Genomic DNA, 6,730 nt, shown 5'->3' on the forward strand with positions numbered 1-6,730 from the left:
AAGATAAAAGACTATTGGGATAGTCAGCAGAGCATGTGACTCTTGATCTCAGGTTGTGAGTTCAATCCCTGCGTTGGCTCTAGAGATAACTTCAAAAAAGAAAAGGTAAAAGACTATATAAAATACTGTCTTAAAAGAAGGAAATCCAGGCTTACCTATTAAACTAACAAAGTTTTCTTTTTTAATTAGAATGTTCCATGTTAACTGTGGTCAAAGCAGGGAAACTGGCAAATTCCTGTTGGTGGTGGTATAAATTGGTAAAGCCCTTGGGAGAGCAATTGAGCAATGCATTGTGAAAGTTTTAATATTCCTACCCTATGTCCCACTGATTTCACTTCTTCTTACAAGGATATGATGCAAGAGAAATAATCTTTTATTCTTAGAACATAATTCAAAAACATTTTTTAAAGTTTATTTATTTTGAGAGAAATGGAGAGCCCATGTGTGCATGGGTGGCGGGGGGGTGGGGGGGCGGCGAGGAGGGGCAGAAAGAAAGAAAATCCCAAATCCCAAGCAGGTTCCTCACTTCTCCATGAGCTGGACTCAGGGCTTGATCCCACAACTGTGAGATCATGACCTGAGCCTAAATCAAGAGTTGGCACTCAACCAACTGAGCCACTCAAGTGCCCCTCAAAAAATGTTTTTAAGGGTGGGAGTTACACAGGTATCTTATTTATTTAGTTGTTTGTGGGTTTATTTTATGTATGTATGTATGTATGTGTGTCTGTATTTAAATTTTAAGTAGGTTCCAGACCCAGTGTGGGGCTTGAACTCACAACCCTACAATCAAGTCACAAGTTCTACTAAGCCAGACAGGCACCCCTATTTATTTTTTAAGGCTCCATTTATCGTTTAAGCCATTTTTTAATTTTTTTTTTTTAACGTTTATTTATTTTTGAGATAGAGAGAGACAGAGCATGAACGGGGGAGGGTCAGAGAGAGGGAGACACAGAATCTGAAACAGGTTCCAGGCTCTGAGCTGTCAGCACAGAGCCTGATGCGGGGCTCGAACTCACAGATTGTGAGATCATGACCTGAGCCGAAGTCGGCCGCTCAACCGACTGAGCCACCCAGGCGCCCCTTAAGCCATTTTTTAAAAGTTTATTTATTTTCAGAGAGAGAGAGCATAGGAGAGCAGGGAAGGGGCAGAGGGGGAGAGAGAGAGAGAGAGAGAGAGAGAGAGGAAGAGAGAGAATCCCAAGCAGGCTCCAAGCTATCAACTTGGAGCTGGATACAGGGCTTGAACTCACAAACTTAGAGATCATGACCCAAGCCAAAACCAAGAATCAAACATTCAACCCACTGAGCCACCCATGTGCCCAGTTTAAGCCATTTTTTAAAAGCAATCTCTATGCCTTCATGGGGCTCAAACTCATGACCCTGAGATCAAGAGTTGGATGTTCTCCTGACTGAACCAGCCACGTGCCCCCAAAAGCATTTTTTTAAGGTTCATTTATTTTTGAGAGAGAGAGAAAGAGAGAGTGTGAGCAGGAGAGGGGGAGAGAGAGAGGGAGACACAGAATCCTAAGCAGGCACCAGGCTCTGAGCTGTCAGCACAGAGCACAACGCAAGGCTTGAACTCACGAACTGTGAGAACATGACCTGAGCTAAAGTCAGACCCTTAACCGACTGAGCCACCCAGGTTCCCCTAAATGAACTTTAAATAGCAAGCCCTACCCAACCCAACTTCTCTCCAGGATGTAATCTGCCTTCTCTGCTTTCTCTCCATAGTGCTTTTTATATATTCATGTTTGTCTGAATTTCCCCTGAAAAAATTTAAGCAAATAGGTATCCTTAGTGTTCTTGAATAAGTCCTTACACATAGTAGACATTCAACAAATATCTATTTAATTACTTTTTTATTTTTTTTATTTAAAAAAAAATTTTTTTTTAAGTTTATTTATTTTTGGGACAGAGAGACAGAGCATGAACGGGGGAAGGGCAGAGAGAGAGGGAGACACAGAATCGGAAGCAGGCTCCAGGCTCTGAGCCATCAGCCCAGAGCCCGACGCGGGGCTCGAACTCACGAACGACGAGATTGTGACCTGAGCCGAAGTCGGATGCTCAACCCACTGAGCCACCTAGGCGCCCCTTTAATTACTTTTTTTAAAACAAGAAATTTGTTTCAACAACAAGATGCTGACTTGAAGGGAAAAGTATCTAGGATTCATTTCTCTTAGAGTAATTTATCCCTACTTAAAGACAGAGTGCCCTATATCTAACAGCTATGTACAAAAATGTTATAAAATTGCCCTTGGTTTTACAATGATAAATGAAAAACATTAAAATTCTCCAATCACACAAGGTGTGCAAGGATTTTTATGTTGTTCATTTTTTGTTAAACAGTGAGAGCAAAATAACTTACTGGAATGTAAAAATAAGAGCTGAATGAGCATGCCACTAATGGAGAAAGGGGGTATTATCACAGAACCAGTATTTTTCCCCATCCCATCTCCATGTGACAGGCACCAAACATAACATTGGCCATTTAATTAAAAAAAAAAAAAAACCTGCAATATGCTTGTGCACATCCACAGTACGTTAATGTACAATGAAGGAATGGGGAAGGGGAAAATGAAAGAATAGAGAAAACTATAGTACTCAGGATGTGGTGGAACCAAATTGTGGCTTTCTAATCGAGAATGCCTTCTTGGTCTGGAGGAACAGAGTTCTGGAGTGAAGTGGCAGGTTCCCTTTTCAGGATATGCCTCCCGTCAGCTGCTGGAACACATCAACTGTATCTTCAGCCTCCGTTTCCAACTGTGCAGGCGTGTCTGTTTCAATAATTGGCTGCCCATCAAATCAGAATCTGTTGTGCTTCATGGACAAATCCTGCCATTCACAAAAGGCTTTCGTTAGTTTACTAAGCAGTGTGTGCCTCTTAATCTTACGCTGCACCACAGAATCATCCTGCCCTGTCACCGTCAAATTCATATGATCATTGTTCTCAGTCTTGACTCCTTCCTTGGGCTTTTTGCAGGCCTCGCTGAGTGCTGGGGTCTCTTCAGCTGCTGCTTCACAAGAGGCACCAGATCCGCACTTAACTAGCATACTAGCAGCACCAGGAGCAGCAGAAGGAGGTGGCAACAGTGGAGGAGGGAGACCTTAATGACTTCTTTATAACAGTGAAAATGAAAACAAACCACAAAAGAAAAAAAAAAAGCAATAATGATTAGGTACATTTTGGCATAGTCCTTTGATTAACTCTTTTGTCGTCATTACAAATGTAATTATGATAGGGGCACCTGAGTGGCCCTGTCAGTGAAGCCTCCAACTTTGGCTCAGGTCATGATTTCATGGTTCTTGGGTTCAAACCCCGCATCAGGCTCTGTGCTGACAGCTCAGAGCCTGGAGCCTGCTTTGGATTCTGTGTCTCCCTCTCTCTCTGCTCCTCCCCCACTGGCGCTCTGTCTCTCTCTCTCAAATATAAATAAACATTTTTAAAAATGTAATTATTATAATTATATCAACTTGGAAAACAGACACCCTGTTAAGGGGGAACGCAAACTGCAATATAGTACATAGGTATGGTAGATTGTTACAGTGATGGCCCCAATGAACCATGCTGTATGTATCCATATTTCATGAAGTCCCCTCTCACATAGACTTTGGGTTTGGCCAAGTGACTTGCTTTGGACAATGGGACATTAGCAACGAGCCAGACTGCAGCTTGAAAACTGTTTGCACAGTGGGTATTTTAACCTTTCTCTCTTCCTGCATCTGGAACCCTACTCCACAGGTAACATGCTGGAGGAAATGTACCACCCATGCCCATAGACAGCACTGGACATACAAATGAGGCCATATAATACCATCCAGCCCCAGCTGAACTGCCAGAAGATTGCAGTGGCATAAATGAGACTAGTTAATGACAACAGAAGAAATGCCCAGTTGATTCCTACCCAACTTGATGACTCACAGAATTGTAAGCAAGTAAAAGGGTTGTAGTGTTAAGCACTAAATTTGGGGTCATTTGATATAATTTCCATTTTGTTAAAGTAAGTGTGCATATGGAGAAGGAAAGTAGCAAAACTGTTTACATAAAAAAGAACTCACAGCAACCCTGTGACGAAAGAAACTCAGGTGAAGAAATCTCTTGACTAGGCATAACTTGATCCCACCTACCAGCAGAGACCAACATATTCTAGAGAAGAAGTTATTTAAACAATAACAACAAAAATAAGCACACAAATGAGTACGGAGGTTCTGTTTAGAGTGATGAAAAAGCTTTGTAAATAGTGGTGATGGTTTACAACATTGTGGTTTTAATTAATGTCATTAAATTTATATATATTTTTTAATCTTTATTTACTTTTGAGAGAGAGACAGAGTGTGAGCAGGGGAGGAGCTGAGGGGAGGGAGACACAGATCAGAGGCAGGCTCCAGGCCCTGAGCTGCCAGCACAGAGCCCGACGTGGGGGACCAAACTCACGAACCGTGAGATCATGACCTGAGCTGAAGTCAGATGCTTAACCGACTGAGCCATCCAGGCACCCCATAAATTTATATATATTTTTAAATGGATAAGGGGCACCTGGGTGCCTCAATTGGTGGAGCATATGACTCAATCTCAGGGTTGTGAGTTTGAGCCCCACGTTGGGTGTAGAGATCACTTAGAAATAAAAAATCTTTGGGGTGCCTGGGTGGCTCAGTCGGTTGAGTGTCTGACTCTTGATCTCAGAGTTGTGAGTTTGAGCCCCATGTTAGGCACAGAGATTACTTAAAATAAAATCTTAGGAGCACCTCAGTGGCTCAGTTGGTTAAGCATCTAACTTTGGCTCAGGTCATGATCTCAGGGTTCATGGGTTCATGGGTTCGAGCCCCGTGTCAGGCTCTGTGCTATCAGTTCTGAGCCAGCAGCCTGCTTCAGATTCTGGGTCTCCCTCTCTGTCTGCCCCTCCCCTGCTTGCTCTGTGTCTCTCAAAAATGAATAAACATAGGGGCACCTAGGTGGCTCAGTAGGTTAAGCATCTGACTTCGGCTCAGGTCATCATCTCGTGGTTCGTGGGTTCAAGCCCCGCATCTGGCTCTGTGCTGACAGCTCAGAGCCTGTTTCAGATTCTGTGTCTCCCTCTCTCTCTGCCCCTCCCCCACTTGTGCTCTGTCGCCGTCTCAAAAATAAATAAACATTTAAAAATTTTTTTTAATGAATAAACATTAAAAAAAATTTTTTTAATCATTAAAAGATGGCAAGTTTCATGATGTATATATCGTACCACAAAACCATATAACCAAAGTCGCCTGTCACAAACTTCCTCCCCAAAACAGGAATTTTTCTCTAACATACTGTTTAAGGGACTGCTCACCATGAACTAACAGTGGGCCAGTATGTGCTCCAGGTCATTTTCTTTTTCCACACAGATTTAGGCTGAGTGATGCACTCTGACCCCACCATCCTTCCAACTGCCATGAAGGTCAAGATGGGGGTGCTGGAGCTTACCTTCTGGCCGGATCCCCATACAACTCAAAGCTCTCTCCCATGAGGCATCAGGGTGCAGGATGCATTTACAGCCACACCCATAACCAAGAATTCTTGTTTCAAAACACCTTTCCTTGACTCCTACAGCAAGATGTGACATTCACAACCATAATCTGGCACTTACCCTTTTGCCTTCTGCTCTAACACAACCCTGGTTTTAGACAACTCTATGAAATCAATCAACGGGTGGCAAATCTGGCGGAACTTTCCGGGTAGAGGAAGGGACATAGCTTAAAACAGCTCTTCACTCTCAGTCCCTACCCGAATGAGCCCTTCCAGCCGTTCCAGGGCCTCCCTGGTGTCCTGTATGGGGCTGGGGATCCCACTTCTAAATGGTCAGTAGCCCTCTCACAGGGAAGGTGTTTGCCGAGTGCCTTCCTGGTTGGCTCTTTTATCCTAAACTTGGATCTGCTGGGACTGACTCATCCCTCCCTCGAGGCAGGCACCGATACTCTGTATCACGGCACAGCAGCTGCTGCAAAATCCCGGCCTGGCTTGGAGCTTTTTCTCCTCCTCCCTGGAATGTACTGTAGCCCAGTCCTTGCTGCCTACCTCAGGTTCTCCAGTGCCTGGCCAATTCAGCACAGAGATTTATTTTCATTTATTTATTTATTTTTTTGGTTCCCTGCACAAGGGTACATTTGTTACTAATTCCCTTACTCCCCATCCTTGTAGGCTGTCTTTAGCCCTTCTTTCTGGGAGGTACTTTCCCTGTGCTCCACGGTCCTGGTAATTACCCCTTCTAACCGTATTACAGGACCTTATTTTTTCCCCACTGCCTCTTTCCTTACATTGTTGTGCAGAGGGAGGGGAGGCTGCTGAGTGCGCAAGGAGAATTGGATTAGGTAGTTGAATGTCTCAGCAGCTCTCTTCCTGATTCTGCCTCTGCCCTTAAGGTCTCACTTCCAACAGCCCCACACCCGCTCCACACTGTCATCCACCTGCAAAACAGCCGATGAGCCCCAAGTGTAAGAGAAATCAATTAAGGATGCCTTGGCTGAGGTGATAAAAGGGAGGTTTCGGGACCTTGCAAAGGTCATAGCATTGCAGGAGAGGAAAAAGTTTCCCTCAACCCTCGTAGGGAGGGTTGATCAGAAAATTAAACTGACAAAGACAGATTAACAGAAATAAAAATTTTACATGTACATGGAAGCCTTCCCAAGAAAAGACCCAAAGAAGTGACCCGAGCAAGAAGGTTTTATACCTTTTAGAGCTACAAAAATTTGTGAAGAATTGACAAGGGGTTTGGGC

At 43.8% G+C, this 6,730-nt stretch overlaps 1 pseudogene; it reads right to left on the reverse strand.

Moving 5' to 3' along the window:
- Positions 1 to 1,903: 1,903 nt before the first annotated feature.
- On the reverse strand, positions 1,904 to 3,098 carry LOC125921296 (small ubiquitin-related modifier 2-like; annotated as a pseudogene).
- Between the last annotated feature and the right edge of the window lie 3,632 nt (positions 3,099 to 6,730).

Source organism: Panthera uncia, chromosome C2 (genome assembly GCF_023721935.1).
Source record: "Panthera uncia isolate 11264 chromosome C2, Puncia_PCG_1.0, whole genome shotgun sequence".
Lineage (NCBI taxonomy): Eukaryota > Metazoa > Chordata > Mammalia > Carnivora > Felidae > Panthera > Panthera uncia.